We start from the raw sequence: 19,922 nt of genomic DNA, 5'->3' as shown, positions 1-19,922 counted from the left end.
ATCTTGCATTCTATGATTGGAACAGCCAATAGAATGCAAGCTCAATCCTATTGGCTGATTGGATCAGCCAATAGGATTGAAGTTCAATCCTATTGGCTGATTGCATCAGCTAATAGGATTTTTTCTACCTTAATTACGATTGGCTGATAGAATTCTATCAGCCAATCGGAAATGAAGGGACGCCATCTTGCATAACGTCACTTAAAGGTACCTTCATTCAACAAGAAGATGTCATCAGAAGAGGATGCTCCGCGTCAGATGTCTTGAAGGTGGACCCGCTCCGCGCCAGATGGATGAAGATAGAAGATGCCGTCTGGATGAAGACTTCTGCCCGTCTGGAGGACCACTTTTATTCGTCTGGAGGACTACTTCTGCCGGATTCGTTGAGGACTTCGACCCGGTTGGGTGAAGACTTCTCACGGTAAGGTGATCTTCAAGCTTCTCACCGTAAGGTGATCTTCAAGGGGTTAGTGTTAGGTTTTTTAAAGGGGGGATTGGGTGGGTTTTAGAGTAGGGTTGGTTGTGTGGGTGGTGGGTTTTAATGTTGGGGGGATTTTTTTCTACCTTAATTCCGATTGGCTGATAAAATTCTATCAGCCAATCGGAATTGAATGGACGTCATCTTGGATGACGTCACTTAAAGGTAACTTCATTCAACAAGAAGACATCATCAGAAGAGGATGCTCCACGTCAGATGTCTTGAAGATGAACCCGCTCCGCGCCGGATGGATGAAGATAGAAGATGCCATCTGAAAGAAGACTTCTGCCGGTCTGGAGGACCACTTCGCCCGGCTTGGATGAATACTTCTCCCGGCTTTGTTGAGGACTTCGGCCCGGTTGAGTGAAGACTTCTCATGGTAGAGTGATCTTCAAGGGGTTAGTGTTAGGTTTTTTAAGGGGGGTATTGGGTGGGTTTTAGAGTAGGGTTGGTTGTGTGTGTGTGGTGGGTTTTAATGTTGCGGAGGGTTTGTAATTTTTTTTTACAGGTAAAAGAGCTAATTACTTTGGGGCAATGCCCCGCAAAAGGCCCTTTTAAGGGCTATTTGTAATTTAGTGTAGGGTAGGGCTTTTTTTATTTTGGAGGGGCTTTTTTATTTTGTTAGGGGGATTAGATTAGGTGTAATTAGTTCAAAAGTCTTGTAATTTGTTTATTATTTTCTGTAATTTTGTGGGGGGGGGTTGTACTTTAGATAATTTTATTTAATTGTATTTAGTTTAGGGAATTTATTTAATTATAGTGTAGTGTTAGGTGTAATTGTAACTTAGGTATTTTAACTAGGAAGTTATTAAATAGTTAATAACTATTTAATAACTATTGTACCTAGTTAAAATAAATACAAACTTGCCTGTAAAATAAAAATAAACCCTAAGATAGCTACAATGTAACTATTAGTTATATTGTAGCTAGCTTAGGGTTTATTTTATAGGTAAGTATTTAGTTTCAAATAGGAATAATTTATTTAATGTTAGGAATTTTTATTTAGATTTATTTAAATTATATTTAAGTTTGTGGGTGTTAGGGTTATGGTTAGACTTAGGTTTAGGGGTTAATAAATGTAATATAGTGGCGGCGGTGTAGGGGGTGGCAGATTAGGGGTTAATAAGTATAATGTAGGTGGCAGCGGTGTAGGGGGGGCAGATTAGGGGTTAATAAATATAATGTAGGTGGCGGCGGTGTAGGGGGCGGCAGATTAGGGTTTAATAAATATAATGTAGGTGGCGGCAGTGTAGGGGGCGACAGATTAGGGGTTAATAAGTATAATGTAGGTGGCGGCGGTGTAGGGGGCGGCAGATTAGGGGTTAATAAGTATATTGTAGGTGGCGGTGGGCTCCGGGAGCGGCGGTTAGGGGTTAAACACTTCATTTAGTTGCGGCAGGGTCCGTGAGCGGCGGTTTAGGGGTTAATACATTTATTAGAGTTACGGTGGGCTCCGGGAGCGGCGGTATAGGGGGTAAACAGTATAGTGTGGGGTTTTAGTGACAGGGTACCAATAAAGCTGTGAAAAAGCCGAAGAGCAGCGAGATCGATGACTGTTAGTTAACAGCAGTCCGCTGCTCATCGCCCCGTACTTGGTGCGCGGCTTTTTGACAGCTTTTTTGGTAACTTTGGAGAATGTATTCAAGTCTGCGGCAGCGATGTTAGGCGATCTTAGGTGAGCGTACTGGTGCCGTCGAATGCAAGTAAGGTGACGGCTTGATAAATAGATGCCTTTATCTCACAATTTCCTAATCTTTGTCCTGGTAATTGCAACGGTGCATGCATCTAGCATGTGCAGGCACAGCCCATTTATTTCTCTCATCAGTTTAAGAAAGTTTACTAAGAAATCTTCAAAGATTATGGTAAAATCCTGCAAGATCACAGTATTATTATTATTATTATTATTATTATTATTATTATCGGTTATTTGTAGAACACTAACAGATTCCGCAGTGCTATAAACAAAGGCAGAGTACAACAAAACAATTATAGGGATCAAATGGGTAGAGGGCCCTGCCAAGAGTCGCACTGTTGTAGTCAGCTCTTAAGAAGGTGATCTTGAGAGTCTTGTGGAACGAGACAGAGAGTTCCACAAGATGGAAGCCAGTCTTGCTGGGCTTTGTATGTCAGAGTGAGAATTTTGTGTTTAATCCTAGAGGCAAGAGGTAGCCAGTGAAGGGATTGGTAGAGAGCTGCAACAGATGAAGAGCGATGTGTAAGGAAGATGAGCCTGGCAGAGGCATTCATTATGGATTGTAAAGGAGCTATGTGGCAGCTGGGGAGACCAGAGAGGACAGAGTTGCAATATTCGAGGCAGGAAAGGATGAGAGAGTGGATTAAAATCTTAGTTGTGTCTTGTGTAAGGAAATGTCTAATTTTAGAGATGTTTGAGTAAAATGTGACCCCGACACATCGGGCATATGGGGTAGGGGTAATGATGGAGTTGTCAACAGTTATAGAGAGATTGGGGGTGGAGATTTTGGAAGAACGGAGGAAAATAAGGAGCTCAGTTTTGGAGAGATTTAGTTTGAGGTAGTGAGAGGACATCCAGGAAGAAATGTGAGCAAGACAGTTAGTGAAACGGGTTAGCAAGGAAGGAGATAGGTCTTGTGCAGAGAAGTAGATTTGGGTGTCGTCGTGGTGACAGGGCAGAGGAGGCCCCAGTTTAGGCTACACTAAAGGTACGGTTTGACAGGTAGGAAGAGAACTGAAGGATTGGAGGGTTTGGAGCTAAAAAGAGGGTGGTCAACAGTATCAAAGGTTGCGGACAGATCAAGGAAGATAAGCAGAGAGAAGTGGCCTTTTGCTTTTGCTGTAAGTAGGTCATTGGTAACCTTAACGATTGCTGTCTCTGTGGAGTGATGGGGGCGAAATCCAGATTGCAGTGGGTCAAGGAGGGAGTTTAATGTAAGGAAATGGGATAGGTGTGCATATACTAGTTTTTTGAGAAGCTTTAAGTCAAGAGGGAGGAGGGAAATAGGGCAGTAGTTGGATGGGAGGTTGGTAGCCCACTCCAAATGGGCATGTTTTAAAGCCTTTAGGGTTTTATCTTTGAAGTCATGACATACCTCATAAGTTGAGATGGAATTCTGTAAGCATAATCACTATGGGTTTAAGTGTGTGCTCTCCATTGTTAATAAAAACAGTATTGCACTATTGGAGTTTTTCTCTCCTGTTTTGTATCCCTCATATATCGCTCCTGTGAAAATATCTCTTTTACAAGTACCTCCCATATATCGGCATACGTTTGGAGATCATATATGGAGACTGGATTAAGGAGTGTTTGTTTGGTGGAGAAAAAGCACAGCTGGGTCGTCTTGGTTTTTGGATAAACAGACCATGCAATCCTCCACTATTGAGCATATCACTTACCTCATAGGATTCAGGTTAAGTCCAATGAGTACCTATTTGTTAGCCACATCTAAGGATAAGCCTGCACATCTTTGAACAAGATATATATACTTTGAACTTCTACTGGAATATTATTGCACTTATTCTGCACAAACTACTTATCTGCTTGGGCTCTTATTTACTTGTCCCCGTGCAGCTATTATCCATTTTGGTGTCCTTCTGACACCTATTATAACTACTTTTTATAGATTTGGTACATTGCAGATTTTTTGTGAATTGTTGCATATACTGTATAATTTATATTTCTCCTATAGTGGTATTGTTATTATTATTATTATTATTATTATTATTGATGATGGTAATTTGGTAGGCAACTAATTACCCTATTTCTATTTTTATTATTATAATTTATTTTATTAATTTTTACTGTCTTTGACATATTGCCCATTTGAGAGCATCAATTTACTCCTTTTATGCATTTATTATTCTTTCAGACACTCTATTTAGAGTCTTGCCTCATTTATGATCTATTTGTTAAAACATAGATAATTAATTTGGTTCTTTTTTATACACTCGTTTTTTACATATGGTAAAATATCTGTATGATAACTATATCTTGTGCGCTAAGATCATTTTCTCTTGTTTTTCCTGGTGTGTACGTTTAGAAGTCTAGTAGGGATATTTCTTCATTTTTATGATCTAGCTGTACAGATTGATCCCTGTTTAATTTTGGCTGCTAAATACAGCCAATCTTTTATGCCCTACTTTATTGTGGTAGAAAAATAATAATTACAATAGCGCAGTCCCAGAATCTATGGTTTAGATGATCTTCTCTAGTTCTCTTGTTTATATATATATATATAAATATATATATATATAATATATTTATATATATATATTATATATATATATATATATATATAGAAAAAAAGTATTTTGTTCTGCACCAATTTTCTTGTGAACATATAATAATATAATGATTGCAGGGATAGAAACTCCCCTATATCTAAACACTTACTTTAAATTACCTCAATCGATATGAGGTAAGTAATCATCCTTTAGAAGAAAATCCTTATAGGCATCTGCAGCTCCGTTGGCCTGATTCGTTAGAGTGGCAGCCTGAAGCTGTATTCACAAAGTGCTGTATATTGAGGCAGCATAAACGATCCTCACTGGAACAGTTGATGGCTCATCATATGTGAAGGGAGACAAAAACAGAAACAAGAGTCCCAGAATAGTGAAGTATGTCTTTATTAATATCCCCACATAACAGGACCCCCAAAGTCAGCCCACTCACACATAAAAACCTCAATCGATATGAGGTAAGTAAAAGCTCATAGACAACAACAGTGACAAAAGGATCATATAACTGGCCTCAGTAACCCAAATGTATCCGCACAGCATCCCTGACGCGTTTCAAAGTCTCCTTTTTCCTCAGAGGGATAGAAGTACGGTATAACTTACATGAGTATGACTCCAATATTTAAAACCGGCGTTTTGCTTGTGGATCGTAATTCTCGCTTTCTGATTGGGCGAGATTCTCAACCCGTTCATTGGATGTTCATTCGATTGCATGATTGGTCCAGACTGTCACATGTATGAACATGTGACTAAGTTGCAAGTATAATCAAAACATTTAAGGTGGACAGATCGCGCAATGAATGAAAATACAGCACAAAATGAAATTATTATCAGGGTGATTACTTAAGTTATAAAACTAAAAAACAATACTATACGAAAATAAATGTTTATAATGCTAGTTACTGCATAATAATACCTTAGAAAAAGTACAAAAATTGCATTAAAAAGCGAAGTATATATATTTTTAAAAACAGATAATAAAATGTAATGTAAATATTAAAATTCCACATACATATACTTATTTGAAAAAAATGAATAGAACAATAAGATATACAAAGATTATTATTAATATATCATTAAAAATATTAAATAGAAATAAAGGACTATATAATTAATTAAAAAAATGTATATGTAAGAGACTAAACACATATTTCACAATTAAGAACACGAAGCAGTTAATTTAAGGTGGAATTTTAAAAGTAACATGAAATTACACTAAAAAAGCAGCCAAGTCAATGTCTTTATTAGACCCCAATGTATGGATCCAATATGTTTCACGTTTTCTTAGGGCCAATTCCCTATCTTCGTTAGGTACAGAGGTAATAAATTCAATAATTGTACTTTTAAAACAAGAGGGATCTTTATTATGAAAGTGCATGTAATGGACAGAAAGATTGTGTGATTTTTCACCATTCTGATGTTAGTTATATGTTCCAGTAAACGCTTTTTATAGGGGCGTGTCGTGCGGGCCTATATATTGTAGGCCACACCCACATTGAAGTAAATACACGACAAAGTCTGACCTACAGTTTACAAGTGCATTTATCTCTACTTCTTTATTATTCGAATTAGAGATGACTTTTTTAGTCACTCTATTCCCTGAGTAGTGGTGACTACATGACATGCAATTTGCCCTATTACAATTTGAAGAAGCCAATGGATCTTTCATCTAGCCAATTTTGCTTGCTGATCGTTTTTTTCAATTTGCTTTGGAGCTAGTATTGACTTTAAGTTTTTATTCTTCCCTGAAGATCACATTTGGTCCATTATTAGTAACATCATCAAGAAGATTATCTTTTTTCAGAATATGCCAATGTCCTCTTAAATATATTTTTGATATCTATTGCTCCCTCGCTATAGGTTGTAATCATACTTACTCCAAAATTATTTTTCTTTTCTTTTCCCTAGTTTCCAATCTTATAGCGGATTCTGATTCTTCAGATTAGTGAGGTTTGGTTAACCCCTGAAAGTAATACTTCTCGATTTAGACTCTCTTGCTCTATTATAAGCCAAATCAATTGTTTTATTAGAGTATCCCTTAGACTTAAATTTATTTCTCAGAATTAATTCTTCTTTTTCAAAGTCCTCTATTTTGCTGCAGTTTCTCCTGACACGCTGAAACTGACCATAGGGGATATTCTTTATCCAACTAGGATTATGACAACTTTTAGCGTGCAGGTAGCCATTACTGTCGGTTGGTTTTTTTGTACAGCTTACTAAGTACTTTGTTATTTTGATGATATAAAATGAGATCTAAAAATTCAATCTCGTCACAGCTTACCTTATATGTAAATTAAGGTTATACTCATTGGAGTTAATATAATTTATAAATTATATTAACTCCAAAGAGTATAACCATAAATTTACATATAATGTAAGCTGGTGACGAGATTGAATTTTTAGATCTCATTTTATATCATCAAAATAACAAAGTCCTTAGTAAGCTGTACAAAAAACCAACCGACAGTAATGGCTACCTGCACGCTAAAAGTTGTCATAATCCTAGTTGGATAAAGAATATCCCCTATGGTCATTTTCAGCGTGTCAGGAGAAACTGCAGCAAAATAGAGGACTTTGAAAAAGAAGAATTAATTCTGAGAAATAAAATTAAGTCTAAGGGATACTCTAATATAACAATTGATTTAGCTAATAATAGAGCAAGAGATCTAAATAGAGAAGTATTACTTTCAGGGGTTAACCAAACCCTCACTATCTGAAGAATCAGAATCCGCTATAAGATTGGAAACTAGGGAAAATAAAAATAAAAATAATTTTGGAGTAAGTATGATTACAACCTATAGCGAGGGAGCAATAGATATCAAAAATATATTTAAGAGACATTGGCATATTCTGAAAAAGATAATCTTCTTGATGATGTTACTAATAATGGACCAAATGTGATCTTCAGGAAGAATAAAAACTTAAAGTCAATACTAGCTCCAAGCAAATTGAAAAAAACGATCAGCAAGCAAAATTGGCTAGATAAAAGATCCATTGGCTTCTTCAAATGTAATAGGGCAAATTGCATGTCATGTAGTCACCACTACTCAGGAAATAGAGTGACTAAAAAAGTCATCTCTAATTCGAATAATAAAGAAGTAGAGATAAATGCACTTGTAAACTGTAGGTCAAGACTTTGTCGTGTATTTACTTCAATGTGGGTGTTGGCCTACAATAAATAGGCCGCACGACACGCCCTATAAAAAGCGTTTACTGGAACATATAACTAACATCAAGAATGGTGAAAAATCACACAATCTTTCTGTCCATTACATGCACTTTCATAATAAAGATCCCTCTTGTTTAAAGGTACAATTAGTTTAATTTATTACCTCTGTACCTAACGAAGATAGGGAATTGGCCCTAAGAAAACATGAAATATATTGGATCCATACATTAGATACAAAGATACCATGGCTCCATTTATCATTGTTTGGAGAAATCCGACTTTCAGTTCTCAAGAAGTTCTCCGCAGCTCGCCCTCTGTGAGGCGCACTTGTGCGCCAATATTTATAAAAAAAACTGGTCGTATTATACCGCTGTTTTCCAAAGTCGAGATGTCGGCGTGTTAATGATAAATCTCGACTATATTTACCATTCCATCATCGTAAAAAAAGTGCATATTTTTGGTATTTTCCTTTTTTATTACTGGATTCTAATAGCCATTCTTTTAATAATGTTATATAATTGGTTAAAACATTTATATTTGTAATATGAATTGAACACATTTCTATATTATTATTCTTTTTGTGTTTTTTTTACAAACCACAACTTTTACTACTATTCCACGTTATTTTTAACAGATGGCTTACATATTACAAAGTCATTTTTTTTGGTTTATCTACTTTACACACCGCATGCAGACGTTTTTCTACTATTCAACGTTATTTTTACACATGTCTTAAGTCATGTGTTTTGGTTTCTCTACATTACACACCCCATACAGACCTTTTAGGCCTCCATTTATCATGATAAATGGAGCCCTTACTATTATTCCACGTTATTTTAACACATGTCTTACATATTACAAAGTCCTTATTTTTTGGTTTATCTACTTTAGACACCCCATACAGGACCTTTTACTATTATTCAAACGTTATTTTAACACGTGTCTTACAAAGTCTTGTTTTTTTGTTTTTTTGTTTAGCTATTTTAGACACCCCATGCAGACCTTTAACTATTATTCCTTTTGATTTTTCAACACGTCTTTTATCTTTACCAACTAATTTGTTTTTCTCTACCTACTTTACACAACCCCTCTAGACATTTCACTACTATTCTTTTCAAATTAAACGTCTTACATTGACCTAATCTTACCCTTTCATTGATAAGATGTTTCAATATATTACACATTAACGACAATTGTTTATATTTGTTAAATAATATATGCATTTATTCTGTATATAAAATAAAATAAAAAAAAATGTTGCTAGCACATTCATAAATTTTTTTAATAACACATAAATGAAAAAGTTACATTTTTTCATATTTCAGCCTCATTTTCCTGACTGCTGAGTAACTGCTTATCAGTCCAGTTTCAGCTTTAAGCAGGACTTCAAGGAGCTCTTCTTTGCTTATTAAAATTTTTTCATCATCCGGAACTAAAAAATAAAATATATATATATATATATTTATATTAAACATATATTTTTATTCTTTTTGAATAGCATTTATAGACATGATAGTAAAAAAAAATTTCTGTCAATGAATTACCAACAGCAATAACATATATTTATTCATAAATGCTATAACACTTACCCCAGTTATAATATTGAGGTGACTGAGAGTCTTCATCGTGCACCTCTAAGTTTCTTATATTTTGTTGAGTTTCTTCAAAAAACTAAATTTTGATTACAATGTATTGATAATGTAACTTTAAAATATATCTATCTTACACTATATTTTTCTCTCTATCTATGTTATCTTTCAATTAATTTTATTTCTATATTTATATCTGTCTTTTTTGATCTATATACATATATCTATCTGTCGATATATATATATATTAATATATATATATATATATATATATATATATATATATATTTATATATTGATATATATAAAAAAACTATGTGTGTTTGTGTTTATATATATATATATATATATATATATATATAAAAATATATATATATAAACACATAATCACATAAACACATTAAACTATATTTGTGTATTAAAAAAATATATATACACATATTACTAAAATTGATATATATATATGTGTATATATATATATGCATACATATCTATTGTTTTTTTCATATATATATATATATATATATATATATATATATTTATATATATATATAAATATAATGTTTGTAGAATATATATATATCACCACTAAAAAATAAAAAAATAAAAAAATCACCTGATGTTCCTGGATGAACCTCATCTTCTTCATGGCCCTCCTCGTCCTCTTGTTCCAAATGTTCTTCATCTTGCCAACTATGCATAGTATCCTCAATTTCTGACTCTGTAGGCTCTACATGTCCTAAAATTATTATTAAAAATAAATTTATATTTATATAAAATATATATGTTAAAGAAATGTCAAAGAATTTTTTTTTAAATTACCTGCAATGTTATCCATATCTTCTTCTCCTTGCTCATCCATTGGATTATTATTTGGAGTGCTATTATCTATAGCATTATAAAAAAAAGTTAAAAGATAAATTTACTTTAATACCTGGCTTTGAATTTTTTTTTTTCTCGAAATTACAGTTACATTTTTTATACCTGTGTCTTGAGTCCTATCTTTATCCATAAAAACTGTGGGCAATGGGTCTAATTCCCCTTCAGAACTAGAATTGGTATCAATGGGAAGAAGGTACCTTGGAGCTCTTCTTCTTTTGACTGTTAAATAATATAAAATACAACATTTTTGAAAATATATTCTTAAAAATCCAAACACACAAAAACTTTGTCTGAAAATCCAATAAAAACTTGATTCATTCACACTTTATCTGCAGTCAATGGTAATCTTTTAATCCTATTATTGTTTAACTTGTTTATCATATTGAAACTATTCCAATTAACAACTATACATTTTTAAAACTTAAGATTATATAATTAAACTATATTTATATCTATATTGCTTACATTTTTTAAGATAACTCTTTATCAAAGTGCGCATTTTAGATTGCCTCCGGTACAAGTCGTTATATCTTTTCAGACATTGTTTCCTCGTTCGTTTTTGCCCAGAGACTCTCCTTACTCTTCGCACCATTTCACAGAGAATTCGGTTTCTTGTGTCCTGGTCCAAAGTGAAAATCCCTTTCCTTTTTTTTGGAAAATATTTATCCATAGTATAAGAAATAATCAATAATTCTCCAATAGAGAGCTTCTTGGATTGTGGCATTTTCTAAATATTATTCAATCTCTACTCACTGACGGGACTAATTTTGTTTTTTTAAATGCGCAATTTTGTAAGCTAATACCTATTTTTACAAATAGCACTCAATTGGATAGATATTTTGGCAAATATTATCAAAATTCGTATTTTAGTATACAACATGATGTTTTTTTTTATCCATTATAATAACAATGAAACATTGTATAGAACTGCGCCACAACAGCACTATTTTTTTGGCAACATTAACAAATGTTACATGTATCCGTTGATAAGGTGAAATAAAAGTAAAGATACATATAACAATGTAATGATATTTAAATTTAATATTGTTATTCATAACCAAATTATCTTTATTTACATGTAAAATTGTTATTAAAAACAAAAATGGAAATCCAGGTATTCCATATGAAAAATAAACTGCGACATAGTGATCTTTCCAGAACATCATACAGTATACGCCCCTTTTCATCAACTACATTTAGATACTTTTTTGGAAACCGCTATAAAAGAAAACTTTATTTAGTTTGTATCAAAACTTTAGTTATTTTGTGCGCTCCTTTGTATCTCATTTTTACAATGGCATCTGCCCAAGCTGGAAAGACCAAAAGTGGGAGAAGTATCATGTTCACTCATCGGCAAAATTGTATTTTGGTCGAATCTGTTATCGAACACTACGATGAAATCATTGGGTACCAAGCCAGAACTGTAAATCCACAGAGAAAGAGAACAATTTGGACACAAATCAGTAGATCTGTTTCAGCTGAAGGAAGTTTTCCTAAGGATGTGCGGGCTTGTCGGAAGAGAGTAACTGATATTAGAAAAAACATAAAGAAAAAGGTTTGCAGGGAAAAGCAATCTGCCAAAGGAACCGGTGGAGGCCCTGGATATAGGGCCGAATAAACGGACTTTGAACAGATGCTTTATGCAAGGATGGGTGATGCCGTTGTGGTTGGCCTGGATGTCCCAGCAGACACTATGGATTTTAGAGGTAAGTTAAATGTAAACGACACCCAAATTTTGTTGTTCATGATTTAAAAAAAGAGAATGAAAAATTATATATCTTTATGATTGAAATCTATTATGTAATTATTTCGATTCAATAGATATTCCTTTATGGAAAGTATATGTAGATATGCTCAATATCTCTTTAATTTTGTAGATTTCTGCTATTGGATCTTAAAATTGTGATTAGTTTACATTTTTATTTGGAAAATAAGGATTATGGAGAAAATGGAGGCATGAACTATAATAAAAGTAATCTAGTCAGTTTTATAACTATCTATTGTCTATCTAAATCTATCTAAAAATTTGAAATTGTGTTTTTATCTATAATTATTCAAATTTAATACAAGTATATTTATATTATTTAGAGCAAGAAGATGAGGGACGTCAGGAAGAGGAGATTGATGCACAAGAGGATCAACCTTTGGAAAATTAATTCACCTCACAAGACCAAGAACCCTCCACATCCACAGTACAAAGAGAAAAAGGGGAGAGTAAGTGATTTGTAAAAAACAACCAATAGTTGTTATATATTTTAATACACAATTAACAACCAGATGAGCACTGATGATAACTTGTGGGCTAATGTATATTTTGATTGTATAAATCGATGCTGTTGATATTCTAATATTATTTTTATGTTGTTGTAGGTGTTCGTGCATTACTACAATCCATGCAGGACAATTCTATATTATTATTCGAGGGTAGGTTGTCTTCTAATTGTCATGTTAATTTTTTGTTTTTTTATGAATGTAACCTATTAATAATACATATTTTCCATGTCATACAGAAGATCAGGTTGAAATCAATTTGGAACCTCTGGTTGAGGATTCTGTATGTCCAGAAGATGAGGATGAGACTCAGATTGAGGGACACACATCAGAGGGACCAACACCACCAAATCTAGAAACTCCTCAGAATATCATGGTCAATGACTCTGAGGAAGATGAAAGACCAGAACAATTGATAAACCCAGAAGATGTCACAGGCAGGGGAAATGATATACAAAACCTCACAGACATGGCATTGGGGTTCAGGAATGAGCAAAGTGCATTTTTTAAAGAACTGATCAGATTACAAGAAGAAAGAAATGCAATTTTAAAAGCTGATTCAGAATTTAAGAGGGATTATTCCAAAAAGAAATTAGAAATTTTTAATCGAAGATTTCCTACTCAATAATTAATTATTAATATTTCTTGTTTTTGCACTTTAATGTTCAAATTGTTTTCATGTTGAAAAGTTAAACACTAGAATTTGGTTACAGTTTAAGTTATTTTTTAAAAAATGTTACATGCTTCCAAAGTGTTCAAGTATTTGTTATTACAATAAAAATGTTATTTAAAATACAAAAAACAATTAAGGCTGTTTGTTTGTTCAACATTTTTTTATTAAAAGAATAAAAACTAAATTGTTTTATTAACAAATAAACACAACTTTTTTTTTCATCTGTCTGATTATATAACAGTAGTGAGGATTATTATTGTCCAATTTTCAAACAACTCCTGTGTTATCCGTGGTTTCTGTAATACAATGTTAAAAGATAATTAGAAATTCAGAAATATAATACTAATTCTTTGCCCCCCCAAAAAAAAATAAAATAAAATAACTTACATGAAAAATATCTCTCAATAATTTCCATACGGTTTTGAACACCGGCCCTAGTAGTGTGCCTGTTTAATATGTGTTGGGGGACATAGATGTCATCTGGTTGATCCTCAAGACACAAATCATCTTGGTTACCTTGAGATATTGCAATATTATGTAACATGCAGCATACTAAAATAATGTCATTGCACTTCTCTGGTGAGTATTGCAAGTCTCCCCCTGACCTGTCCAACACACGAAATCTCATCTTCAACACACCGAAGGTTCTCTCGATAGCACTGTACTACGGTGTGACTCGTTGAATTTGATCTCTGCACGTGTATGGGGCGATCGTACTGGTGTCAGAAGCCAAGGCCTACACGGATAACCACTGTCACCTACAAATAAAAAATTAAAAGAATTATTACATTGGAATAACAATCTATATGCACTTTTAGCAATACAGAAATTAATGAAATAAATAATAACATAAATGAAAAGATCATAAAATTAATTTTCACAAAAAAAAAGTTCTAAAGTGTATATACATCTAACTACAAATCTATGTCCTTCAAAGTTGAAAACCAAAATTAAACATAAAAACAATAACACCAAAAAATATAAAGTTAAACTCACCCAATAGCCAACCATGGGGCATGTCTCCACGTTCAAACAATGTAAATAATGCTGATTGTTTGAGGATATGGTAATCGTGGCAGGAACCTGGAAATCCTGAACGCACAGCCCAAATTTTTAGGTTGGCATCACAAACAGCCTGAACATTCAGTGAATGGAAGCTTTTTCTATTCCTGTATTGCTCCTCCCTTAAAGCTGGTGGTCTTAAAGCTATGTGGGTGCAATCAATTGCACCAAGAACATTAGGCATACCAGCTACTTGATAAAAAGATGCCTTAACTGTGTGCCATTCTTGCACATTCCTGGGTACAAAAATAAACTTCTTCAGATGTTTCAAAACTGCTTTTAAAACAATTCTTAGATGCCTGCAAAATGAAGGCTGGCTAATGCCCACCACAGCACTAGAGACTGCCTGAAATGAACCAGTTGACAAGAAATGCAAAACTGCTAATAATTTTAAAAGTCCAGGTATCACCCTTGTTCTTCTTGTCCTAGGGTCTATGTCATTTTGGATCAGAGAGTAAAGATTTATAATACTCTCCCTATTTATACGAAATCTTTGTTTTATCTCCTTATCAGACAATGCCTGTAGTCCACACCGGGGTAAAAAAACTCTAGGCACTCTTTGGCGTCTCCGTATGGGCATATTACCATCAGCAAGACGATTTTCACGGCCCCTTGCCAAAGAAATAGCAGCCAACAGCAGAAAATATTCCATCTTCTCTCTCACAAAAAATGAAGTAAATGAAATGTTCTCCTCAGTGGATATGGAGAACTTTGGAGGGCGTAATTGTAGGAGAATATTAGGTTCTCCCATGGCGCAAAATAGTGATAAATATGAAATTTTGGCGATCTGTTAGTCGATTTGATGAAAATACGACCGAAAAAGCGCTGTTTTAAGCTTCAATCGGCGCACATGTGCGCCTTGGCGAGATAGAATAGAGTGGTCGGATTTTTCGGTCGAAAATCAGTTTTTTTGGTCGTATTTTGTTTTAATACATAGGAGAGAATTTACGCCGGCGTATTTATAGGCGTAAATGTAGGAGAATTGCAATGATAAATGGAGCCCCAAGGGGTCTAAAAAAAGACATTGACTTGGCTGCTTTTTAGTGTAATTTCATGTTACTTTTAAAATTCCACCTTAAATTAACTGCTTCTTGTTCTTAATTGTGAAATAGGTGTATTATCTCTTTACATATACCTTTTTTTTTATTAATATATAGTCCTTTATTTCTATTTAATATTTTTTAATGATATATTAATAATAATCTTTGTATATCTTATTGTTCTAATTCATTTTTTCAAATATGTATGTGGAATTTTAAATTTACATTACATTTTATTATCTGTTTTTAAAAATATATATACTTGCTTTTTAATGCAATTTTTGTACTTTTTCCAAGGTATTTTATGCAATAACTAGCATTATAAACATTTATTTTCGTATAGTATTGTATTTTAGTTTTATAACTTAAGTAATCACCCTGATATAATTTCATTTTGTGCTGTATTTTCATTCATTGCGCGATCTGTCCACCTTAAATGTTTTGATTATACTTGCAACTTAGTCACATGTTCATTACATGTGACAGTCTGGGCCAATCACGCAATTGAATGAACATCCAATGACCTGTTGAGAATCTCGCCCAATCAGAAAGTGAGAATTACGATCCACAAGCAAAACGCCGGTTTTAAATATTGGAGTCAGACTCATGTAAGTTATACCGTACTTCTATCCCTCTGAGGAAGATGTAGACTCTGAAATGCGTCAGGGACGCTGTGTGGATACATTTGGGTTACTGAGGCCAGTTATATGATCCTTTTGTCACTGTTGTTGTCTATGAGCTTTAACTTACCTTATATCGATTGAGGTTTTTATGTGTGAGTGGGCTGACTTTGGGGGTCCTGTTATGTGGGGATATTAATAAAGACATACTTCACTATTCTGGGACCCTTGTTTCTGTTTTTGTCTCCCTTCACATATGATGAGCCATCAACTGTTCCAGTGAGGATCGTTTATGCTGCCTCAATATACAGCACTTTGTGAATACAGCTTCAGGCTGCCACTCTAACGAATCAGGCCAACGGAGCTGCAGATGCCTATAAGGATTTTCTTCTAAAGGGTGATTACTTACCTCATATCGATTGAGGTAATTTAAAGTAAGTGTTTAGATATAGGGGAGTTTCTATCCCTGCAATCATTATATTATTATATGTTCATAAGAAAATTGGCGCAGAACAAAATACTTTTTTTCTATATTCATCTAGTGAAGACACAGTGGGAGTCTTTACGCTACTATTTAGTTCAGCTGCCTACTTTCTGAACTTAATTGTTCCATGGACTTGAAAACAATTGTTTTTACTTTAATATCTTAATTTGCAACTTATTTGTTTTTTATTTTCCTGTTATTTATTATAATAATAGTAGTAGTATTAATACTGTTTATATATATTTTTTATATATAACATCAGGGTAGCGCAGTATTCATATCTTTCTGTTTATATATATATATATATATATATATATATATATATATATATATATATACACACATACATGTTTGTACCTTTTTAAAAAAAAATCATGTTAGTGGTCCACAGGATTCAAAATTGTGAAAGGTTATCGACCCCTGTGCTAAATCACTTGAAAGTGATGCAGCATAACTGTAAAAAGTTGACAGGAAAATATCACCTGAGAATCTCTATGTAAAAAAAGAAGATATTTTACCTCACAACTTCCTCAGCTCACCAGAGTTAGTATTCTGTAAAAAGTTATATTTCAGCTACTGCCCAGCTGCAGGTTTAAAAAAGAAAGAAAGAAATGACTGTAAGTTCCCACGGAAACAGGGCCCTCAATTCCCCCTGTATTTGTCTGTAAAATGTTGTCTTTATTGTATTGTTTCTCCGTTGTACTTTTATCTTTGTACCCATGGTCAGCGCTGCGGAATCTGTTGGCACTTTATAAATAAAGAATAATAATAATAATAATAATAATAACAGCAGCCAATCAGTATCAGTAGTGCTGAGGTCATTAACTCTTTTACTGTGATCTTATGAGATTTCACTTAACTCTTGTGATATTTAGTAAACGTCCTTAAACTGAATAGGGAAATAAGATGAGTGTGCATGAAGCACACTCAATTGCATGTCCTGGGACAGACATACTGATTGGCTGCTTAAAGTCCTTTACAATGTGGTATGAATATATACAACATTTTGAGGTAAAATATCTTCCTTTTTTACATAGTGATGTTCAGGTGATATTTTCTAGTCAGCTTTTTGCAGCTATACTGCATCACTTTCAAGTGTTTTAACATTTGAGTTTCATGGCCCTTTAAGTAAATGGGGGCTTTTAGTGAAAAACAGTAGTGCATATAATATTAACATTGTTTACATGTGCTATTTTTGTCTGTTATATTCAATATAAATAGCACACTCATCCATTAAAATTGTTTAAACACTCCTTCAAAAACATTATGAAATTGTAAAGGTCTATGGGCACTTCATGGGTGTATCTGGTATTACACTTAGGAATAATTACAAGTAAGATCATGGTCTCTAAACATGCTACAGTAATAACTCATATTTACACACATATTTGTCTCACCATTGTTTCATAAGCAATATATATTTCTACTCTTAAAAGGAGAGAAAGGTAAAACATTTAAATGTGCATTGGTGCCTTTTAATTTTAAATACACATTTTAGCAATATACTTCCATTAGCAAAAATGCTTCTAGTAAACGTTATTACTGTTTTTCAGTGGCATACACACGTATGCTGTTTGGGCCTGTGTTCCAGTATTTAGGAATAATGAGTTCACAAAAGAAAAAGCTGAAGCAGAGGTCTTGCTGAGTACTTCATTTATTGGCAATGCCAGTCAATCTTGAAAGGTAATAAACAATAACGCCTGACGCTTACATTGATTGGCATTGCAAGACCTCTGCTTTAGCTTTTTCTTTTGTCAACTCATTATTTCTATTAGGAACACCACTTATAAGCTGAACATCACAACATTACTGGTGTCTCAAAAGTCTGGATTTGCTTACTTGTTTACTCCTTGAAGCTGCAACCAATAAACTATGGTTTACCAGGTGATACATTGGGCCGCTCCAGAGTCGGAGAAGAGGGTTATACGCCCACCCCCAACCAAAGAGCATTTGCCTGGTTTGAGCGGACAACATCCAAGATGGAGACCGGAGGGTTCACTCACCTGACCGGGACCAAATATCAGCTTTGTCTTTCACCATATTTCTACTTAGGACTGGCAGCAGAGGTATGTTTAATACGATATTACAACCTGCAGACTTGCATTGCTACATTGCCTGTTTACTATTAGGCACTATGCCTAATATAGAGGATTATTGATCCCCATTACCAGTGAAATTTTCTCAGATGAACTGTTTTAAGAACTGGTTACATTTTCAGCCACTCAAAGGCCGGGACCTCTACACATATGAGACTTTGCCGCAATATAAATCATCATTATGTGTGAAACTTTCTCATATCAACTGCTTTCAGAGCTGATTCTCATTCAGGCATTTGTAAGCTACCAACTGATTTGTTACATGGGATTTTTATATACATATATGATCCTGGCATGCTTAATTTCTAGCAGTATTTAGCTCAGAAAGCTGGCAGTGGTGTGTATTGTGTCTGTGAAGAATTAGAGGCCCATTTATCAAGCTCCTTATGGAGCTTGAAGGGCTGTGTTTCTGGCGAGTCTGAAGACTCGCCAGAAACAGCAGTTATGAAGCAGCGGTCTAAAGACCGCTGCGCCATAACCCTGTCCGCCTGCTCTGATGAGTCAGACAGGAATCGCCGCAATTCAACCCAATCGAGTACGATCGGGTTGATTGACACCCCCTTGCTGGCGGCCCATTGGCCGTGAGTCAGCAGGGGGCGGCGTTGCATCAGCAGCTCTTGTGAGCTGCTGGTGCAATGCTGAATACGGAGAGCGTATTGCTCTCCGCATTCAGTGAGGTCTTGCGGACCTGATCCACACTGTCGGATCAGGTCCGCAAGACCTTTCATAATTCGGCCTCTATATGTCATATAAACCACTGCTCTGAGAAGCTGTGAAAATTGAATGCTGGTGCACAGGCCCGAATATAGAAATATACAAACAACAAAAGGGAATAAATATACAAAATAACACCAGATCATTCACTCACACATACATACATACCACAGACACTCACGCATACATACATACCACAGACACTCACACATACATAAATACCACAGACACTCACACATACATAAATACCACAGACACTCACACATACATACATACCACAGACATCCAAAAACAAAACAATTAAACTTGTAATATGCATGCAAGTTAGCACGGTCGCGATATTGCTTATTGCAACCCAAGCTAATTTTAGTGCGCCACTTGTAATCTAGCCCTATGAGGGTACAGAATTTTATTTAATATTACCATTATATGAACACATAAATCTCTTTAAAACAAAATAAACCAAAAACGTTTCTATTTTTTGGCATTTTTACAATTAAGTGATAACTTAAAGTTGCTTCAACAAATGGTTTTATATTGTCTATTTTTGAAATTGACAGAAAATATCAAAACTGAACACAATAGGCCGTAAATTAGCCTAGCTAATACAATACATTCGGCTAGATTACAAG

This window comes from Bombina bombina, chromosome 1 (assembly GCF_027579735.1).
Source record: "Bombina bombina isolate aBomBom1 chromosome 1, aBomBom1.pri, whole genome shotgun sequence".
In the NCBI taxonomy this organism is placed as follows: Eukaryota; Metazoa; Chordata; class Amphibia; order Anura; family Bombinatoridae; genus Bombina; species Bombina bombina.
This window is presented reverse-complemented; position numbering follows the sequence as displayed.